This window comes from Mus musculus, chromosome 6 (genome assembly GCF_000001635.26).
Source record: "Mus musculus strain C57BL/6J chromosome 6, GRCm38.p6 C57BL/6J".
In the NCBI taxonomy this organism is placed as follows: domain Eukaryota; kingdom Metazoa; phylum Chordata; class Mammalia; order Rodentia; family Muridae; genus Mus; species Mus musculus.
The window spans coordinates 109,304,786-109,313,856 of NC_000072.6; positions in this window are offsets into that span (position 1 = coordinate 109,304,786).

The window sequence follows — 9,071 nt, forward strand, 5'->3', positions numbered from 1 at the left end:
ACTGCTGAACCACCTCCAACCCCTACATCTGTTTTTAAAGCCTATTATCATCAAGTTCTCACACTATTGTTTTAGAGGTACCAGTATAGACTTGGTTCTCAATCATGGCCACACATTACAATCTGCTCTCCAGCTTTCTTTGATCAGGTGAAGGAATGACCATACCTATTTTTAATGCATCAGAAACCAGCAATAATTTTAGATGAGCTTACATCAGAACACAGATTCTGATGTTGTCCAAATACACTTATATATGTTGATTGTCAACCCGTTGCTGGAGCTGCTTCAGACATCACCCTTAGATGAAGCCTAAGACCTCAGGCTTAGAAAACTATTTATCCTCAATGAGAAATACAGATTTTTGGGAATGGTGGTGGGGCTAGTCCTTGTTCCTCAGTTCTTGGGGAAATAAAGAGGTAGAGAATATATTCACTTCTGAACACTGATTTCTTCCTTCATAGGATTCTGCCATCTGCATTCTACTTGGGAAAGAAGGACTTTTTGTTCAGTTTCAGATGTCTTTTGCATCCACACCAGCTTCCAGATACCTGCAGCTAGAGGTCAGCTCTGTTATAAAACTTGATGTAGCTTGGCCTTTATTGTTCTCAGTATTGCCTAGTATAATATCAGAGTTTTGTCTTTTTCTTTTTAAACGTCTCTGGCTAGATGATTTGAACCGATACCTCTATTCTGCAGGTGCTGATTATTTGTGTTGCTTTTTAAAATTCTCTGTTTATCTAGAATTACCAAAGGAGAAATCCATTTATGGAGAGTTTCTGATAGTTGAAGGCAAGAAATTAATATTTGGTGTAAATTTGGTTGAGCCAAAGGATATATGAAGGAAATTAAAAATCAGGAAGCAGAGAACAAGGATCATTAATGACCTCCGAATCTTGCTCTTCTCCTTGATATGGAAACTTTACTAATGGAAGATTGAGATTTCATGGGGATTCTTCAGAACTCAGAGTGAGCGTGGGCTCTGCTTCAGTTTTCTTTGCTTCTTCCTGGTGGCTAGCAATATTAGCAGAATGAGAACAAGTTAAACTGTATTTGTGACTTGTAGTTTTGTGAGAATTCTTAAAATTGGACTTCAGAAAACGAAGACATCTATCTTTCTATCTATCTATCTATCTATGTATCTATCTATCTATCTATCTATCTCTATCTATCATCTATCTAAATATATACATACATACATATATGGAGAAATTAGTATATATATTGTATATATGTACACATACACACACACATATATTTACTGATATAAAATAGTCCCTGATTTTATGAGATGAATCCAGTATAGAATTTTTGGTGTAATTGAAGTTGCCTCTTGGGCATGGTGAGAATATAGAGTGGTATGAATAATTTTATTAGACAGAATAATCACCCATATATTAACAACTTGTTTCAGTTTGCTATCTTCTTACAGTAATGTTTTAGCTTAAGTATTTCTTATTTCCTTTTACTTCTGGATCATTTTCTTTTTATAATATTCAAGTGTTTGTTTATGGTTTTGGTTACACCATACACATAATAACAAACATACATACATACATACCATACATACATACATAAATACATACATAATAATAACATACATACATACATACATACATACATACTAACACATAATAATAACATACATAATAACACATAAAATATACATAAATAGAATATTCCACCTATGGACTGTGCCTTTGCAATTCAATTAGATCTTGATTAAAATGAGATATATTGAATATCTATTTTATAAAGTATGGTCTAGGAGGCCATGACTGGAATCTAGTATTTTTAGCATATTAATATTTGGACATGCATAGTCTTTCCTTTCTCTGTTCTCAGTTTCCTTATTTTTGTTCCTCAGTGTTTGTTTGAATCACCATGAAGACTATGACACTTTTTGATTGCTAAAGAAATCCATGGGTTTGAGGGGCACTTATTCCTTCCAAGATGAGTCCTGTTATCAACCACTACTTCCTAAACAGTCTATGTCAAGGTATTTGAGCATCCTAATAAATGCAATCAGTGGCATACGAAATCGTATCTCATTGGAAGTTTTCTACATGGAACTCTGTTGAATAAAATGGTTTAGAAAATTCCGTAGCATTATTCAGGCAGGCAAGGGTGCAATCAACTTGCAGAGCTATTTCTAACACATCTAGAAGTGATACACTCACCTGCAAGTACACTTCACTATGCACAGATTCAGGAGGCCATCAGCAGTCAGGCTGTATTCATTGGCTCTGCTCTGTGAGTGTGCTGATGTGTGTTCTCCTATCTGTGAGTGAAACAGAATGACAATGTTTTGTTTTTTTTTTCACCCAAAATGAAAATTGTTTTCCTGCCTGTGCAGGAGAAAAAAAAAAAACACCCTACTTGTCGAGAAGTAGCAATTTCCCACTCCTGAAGTAAATGACATTTCTGTTGAAATGACACAGGATATTCAGTGACTTTCCTGTAATCGTGGGATGCTACAAGGTAACAAATTCCCCTGTGTCTCAAATCAGAAGCTGCTTAAAGATGATCCAATCAAGTTAAATATTAACTTTTAGAGTTGTAGCAGTTTTCTCCCCCAGAAGACAACCTTGGAACTGTAAGGTATGAAACATACAATTTGACTTTTTTTGAGTACATCATCAGACATTTGAGCATCTGGCCTCCAGCTCACTAAGTGGAAATTCTGGTCTTCCTTACTCTTTCTTCCAACTGCTAGGACTATAGGAATGTACTTCTATGTCCAGTTTATAAAAACCTGTAGATCAAAATCAGGACTTTATATAAACTAGACATGCACTCTACCGATTAAAATGTTAGCATTTAAATATTATAAGTGAATAAAATCAAGTTTTATAACATTTGTTTAGTATAAAACTAAAATCTCATTTCAACGTAACACATTTCAGACATATTTTGAATTTAGGACTTGACTTATTCAGCAAAGGTCGCTAATTGGTCAGAGATACTCTGGGAGTATACTGTTTCTACTGTGGATTTCAGGGGCTCAACATGATAATAACAGTTTTGTGTCCTTTGCAACAACATCTGCAAACTTTCAGTCTGGCAGAATTTTCAAAGTACCTACTTGAGCTATTCTGCCAAATGCTGCTAGAATTTCACTAGTTTAATTGCTAGTTTAGTGATAAATTTCTGAGTTCCCGAATGAGTGCATAGTGCTTAAGTAGGAAGGTAAAATAACATTTATTCTGCCTGCTGAGTACTGGTTTTGGAATATGCTCTAATGATACACCAAATACATTCTGAAGTCCATTTTGTCTTGCAGTATTGGTACTGCAATAACCCTTGTTTTTGTTGCTACTATTATCTTTATGTTACAGAGAAGAAGGTTAAAGAAGTTCACAAGGCCTTTCAATAGCCACAGTGGTGGCTTTCATTATCAGTTTAAATAAGAGTGATTAGTTTTAAATACTACTTCAGGGGGGTAACATACTTGCTATATAAGTATGAGTATCTGATTTTGGATCCTACAACTCGTATAAAGCCATATGTGGTAGCTTGTATTTATAATATTAGCACTCTGGCGAGATGGAAGATGAGGACAGGAGATGCACTGCAAACTGTAGGCCAAATAGCCTGGTGTTGATACTGTTGGTCTTTCTATGGGGTTGCCATCACATTCAGGACCTTCAATCCTTCCCCTAACTCTTGCATATGGGTCCCAGACCTCTGTTCATTGTTTTTCTGTGGGTATATGTATCTGTCTCAGTTAACTGCTATGTAAAGCCTCTCAGAAGATAGCTATGCTAGGCTCCTGTCTGCAAGCACAAGCATCACTAATGTTGTTAGGGATTAGTGCCTGCCTATGCGATGGGTCTCAAGTTGGATGAGTCACTGATCAGCCATTCCTTCAGTTCTGCTCTATCTTTGTCCCAGCATTTCTTGTAGACAGTACCAATTTGTGTTTGAAAGTCTTGTAGGTGGATTGGTGTCCCCATCCTTCCACCAGGGCCCTCTCTGTAAGGTCACTCCCATTGACTCCTGGGACAGATCTTCTCCCACTATTTCCTTCCCCCTCCTAACTCCCACCCTGATCTCTCCTACTCTCTCTCTCCCTTGACTAGTTTTCTCTCCTTTCTAAGTGGGATTAAGCCACCCTCACTTGGTTCTTCCTTCTTGTTTATCTTCTTTGGGTCTGTGGGTTGTAGCATGGATATTCTATACTTTTTGGCTAATATACACTTATCAGTGAGCACTTACCATGCATGTCCTTTAGGGGCTGTCTTACCTCACCTAGAATGATATTTTCTAGTTCAATCAGTTTGCCTATAATATTCATGATATCCTTGTTTTTAATAGCTGATTAGCATTCCATGTGTAACTAAGCCACATTTCTGGATCCATTTTTGGTTGATGGCCATCTGGGTTGCTTCCAGTTTCTGGCTATTGTGAATAAAGCTTCTATGAACATAGTGGAGCATGTATCCTTGTGGTATGGTGAACTATTATTTGGGTATATGTCCAGGAATGGTGTATCTGAGTCTTCAGGTAGTATCCAAATTAACAAAAATCAGAAATGAAAAGGGAAAGATAACCGAATCCGAGCAAATTAAAAAAAATCATTAGTCTTACTTCAAAAGCCTATAATTAACAAAGCCAAAATGTGAATGAAATGAATGATTTTGTAGACAGATACCAGATACCAAAGTTAAATCAAGATCAGGCAAAACATCTAAACAGTCCCATAACACTCAAGGAAATAGAATCAGTCATTTAAAACCTCCCAACAAAAAGCAAAAATCCCAGGACAAATGGTTTTAGTACGGAATTCTACCAGACTATCAAAGGAGAGCTAATACCAATACTCCTCAAACTATTTCACAAAATAGAAACAGAAGGAACACTCTAATTCATTGTATGAGGTCATCATTACCCTCATACCTAATCCACACAAAGACCCAACAAAGAAGAAGAGCTTAAGATCAATTTTGCTTATGAACACATATACAAAAATACTCAATAAAATTCTTGCAAACAGAATCTAAGAATGTTTCAAAAATATTGTTCACCATGATAAAGTAGGGTTTGTCCCAGTTATTCGGGGATGGTACAATATATGAAAATATGTCAATTTAATCCACAATATAAACAAATTGAAGGAAAACAATCACATGATTATCTCGTTAGATGCTGAAAAAAACCTTTGATAAAATCCAACACTCCTTCATGTTAAAGATATTAGAGAAATCAGGAGTTCAAGGCACATACATAAACATAATAAAAGCAACAGACAGCAAGCCAATAGTCAAATTAAATGGAAGGAAACTTAAAACAACCCCATCAGGAATAAGACAAGAGTGATCACTCCCTATCAAGTCAATATAGTACTTAAAGTTCTATCCAGAGCAACAAGACAACAAAAAAGAGAACAAGGGGATATAAATTGGAAAGGAAGAAGTAATAGTATTGCTATTTGGAGATATGATAGTATAAGTAAGCAAACCTCAAAATTCTATCAGAGAACTCCTATACCTGATAAAAACCTTGAACAACATAGCTGGATATAACATTAACTAAAAAAAAAAACAGTATCCTTCTTATCAATGGGCTGAGAAAAAATTAGGAAAACAACAACCTTCACAACAGCCACAACTAATATAAAATATTTTGGTGTAATTCTAACTAAGGAAGTGAAAGATCCGTATGACCAGAACTTCAAGTCTCTAAAGAAAGAAATTGAAGAAGATCTCAGAAGATGGAAATATCTCCCATGCTCATAGATTGGCAGGATTAATATAGTCAAAATGGCCATCTTGCTGAAAGCAATGTACAGATTCAGTGCAATCTCCAGAAGCACCTGAAAAAAATGTTCAACATCCTTAATCATCAGGGAAATGCAAATCAAAACAACCCTGAGATTCCACCTCACACCAGTCAGAATGGCTAAGATCAAAAATTCTGGAAAGAACCCAGATGCCCCTCAAAGGAATGGATACAGAAAATGTGGTACATTTACACAATGGAGTACTACTCAGCTATTAAAAAGAATGAATTTATGAAATTCCATCAAAATTTCAAATCGATTATTCCTAAGGTAAGAAAGAGAAATTTGCAAATTCATTTGGAATAACAAAAAACTCAGAATATCAAAACTATTTTCAACAATAAAAGAACTTCTTGGGGAATCACCACCCCTGATTTCAAGCTATATTACAGAACAGTAGTGATAAAAACTGCTTGGTATTGGTGCAGAGACAGACAAGAAGGTCAATGGAATTGAAGGTCCAGAAATGAGCCCACACACTTATGGTCACTTGAACTTTGACAAGGGAGCTAAGAAATGGTGCTGGTTTGATTGGTGTTCAGCATGTAGAAAAATGCCAATTAACCCATTCTTATCTCCTTGTGCAAAGCCCAAGTCCAAGTTGATCAAGGACCTCCACATAAAACCAGAGACACTGAAACTTATAGAGGAGAAAGTGGGGAAGATCCTCGAACACCTGTGCACAGGAGAAAAATTCCCGAACAAAATATCAATGGTTTATATTGTAAGATCAAGAATCAGCAAATGAGACCTCATAAAATTGCAAAGCTTCTATAAGGCAAAGGACACTGTCAATAGTACAAAAAGGCAACTAACAGATTGGGAGATCTTTACCAACCCTACATCTGATAGAGGGCTAATATCCAATATATATAAGCAACTCAAGAAGTTAGACTCCAGAGAAGCAAATAACTTTATTAAAAATGGGGTACAGAGATAAACAAAGAATTTTCAACTGAGGAAAATTGAGTGGCCGAGAAGCACCTAAAGAAATGTTCAACATCCTTAGTCATCAGGGAAATGTAAATCAAAACAACTATGAGATTCCACCTCAGACCACTCTGAATGTCTAAAATAGAAAACTCAGCTGACAGCAGATGCTGGCAAAGATATGGAGAAAGAGGAACACTCCTCCATTGCTGGTGGGATTGCAAGCTTATACAACCACTCTGGAAATCAGTCTGGCGGTTCCTCAGAAAATTGGACATAGTACTACTGGAAGATCCAGCAATACCTCTCCTGGGCGTATACCCAGAAGATATTTCAACTGGTAATAAGGACACATGCTCCACTATGTTCATGGCAGCCTTATTTATAATAGCCAGAATCTGGAAAGAACCCAGATGTCCCTTAACAAAGGAATGGATACAGAAAATGTGGTACATTTACAAAATGGAATACTACTCAGCTATTAAAAACAATGAATTCATGAAATTCTTAGGCAAATGGATAGAACTAGAAAATATCATCCTGAGTGAGACAATACAATTGAAAAACAACACATATGGTATGTACTCACTCATTAGTGGATATCAGCCCAAAAGCTCCAGATAACCAGGATACAATTCACAGACCACATGAATTCAATAAGAAGGAAGACCAAAGTGTGGATGCTTCGGTCCTTAGAAGTAGAACAAAATACTCACAGGAGCATATATGGAGATAAAGTGTTGAGCAGATACTGAAGGAAAATTGTCATCTTAACAAAATAAAAATCTTTGAATAAGAAAATTTGTGGCTAGAATTAGCTTTGTTATAGAACAGAGCTGTCACATCATCCAGGATTTGGTGAAGGGTTTTTGGCAATATTTTTGTTTGATGAACCTTATCTTTTGTCTGTGTTCAGGAATGATTTGGGAACTATTTTTCCTTTAGTATGACTGCAGAGCAGCCTCATTTAATGTTATTATTCTGTGAGATGGTTTATGTATCACAGAATACCCTGGCCTACTGGTTAGAGCCAAGCTACTACAGCCAGGCCTGCTTCTCACTGTCCGAGGCTGCTCTATCTCTTTCATATCATATAGCTATTTGTTAAATCTGGCCTCTTTTATCTGTGTGATGACTCAGAGTGATAGGACCAGATGTGAGAAGCAAGGAGGTCATTGCTTGTGACATGAGGAAGCTATTCATGACTCTTTGACACACATTCAGAGGGATGTATGGGATTTAAAGCTGTGTAGAAGTTAGAGATGTATATTATCAGAATAATATATTTTCTAACAACTTGAGCTGTGATATACTGATGTTAAGGAATGAAGCCATCAGAGGAAATATTGAATACTTACCAGTCCCTTATTGTCATGGGATATTAAGGAAGGAAGAATCTTAACAAAATATAAACTCAGTTTCTGCTTCCTTGAATACATCCTTGGCATTGAAAAATCTTTCATTTCCAGAGAGTGTGTTAACTACCTCCATCTTACCTCTAAATTGTACAGATTAATTTTTTAGCTATCTTGAGATATTAAAAATGATTTTTATAAAAGATGGAAATACCATTTCCATTATTGACAAATTCTCCCAGAGAGCAGGTGTGAATTACATCATTGCATTTGGAAACTTACCTTATATGTTGTTTGATTGAGAAAAGAGACCAATGCTTTTGACAGGGAGCATGGTGGATCACATAAAACTATTTCAGTTGCTCATGGAACAGAGAATCATTCCAGAAAATATGCCCATTTGCAAACCTGCAAGACTGGTTATCTCTTTGGGACTTTCTTGCTTTATATTCAACTTGTAGAAGAGTAATTTTGATTTTTTTTTCTGTCTGCTGCCTCTTACACCTTATCTTCCATTCTCAACATCCCATGAGACATTGCTTCCTCTAAGAAGGCCAAAGTAATGTTAATACTGAGCTGGGTTAATGCTGAGCTGGGTACTACCTCCATATTTATAAAGACCAAACCTCTAGAGATTTGTCAAATCTTGTACTGTCATGTTTAACTTTCTCGGAAATGTAGTGTGACAGCCTAGATTGAATTCTAGTGTCATAACCTTGTCAGAATGCTCATTTTAGAATATAACATGTATTTCAATGTTGTAACCTTAGGGGCTTGAGGTACCCATTAATTTATAAGACAAAAATTAAAAACATATAGAATCCCAAATATTACTCTATTACTGCTAATGTAGATAGTGACACATATGTTTTCTATTTGTATGGAAGTGGACCCTGATAGTCCGTGCTAGGACCAGGTAATCTTTTAAGCCTTAGTCAAGCCTCATGGTTTTCTATGTCCAGAGGAGGAATGAGTGATGGGGGAAAGCCTGGAGGAAACATTATACT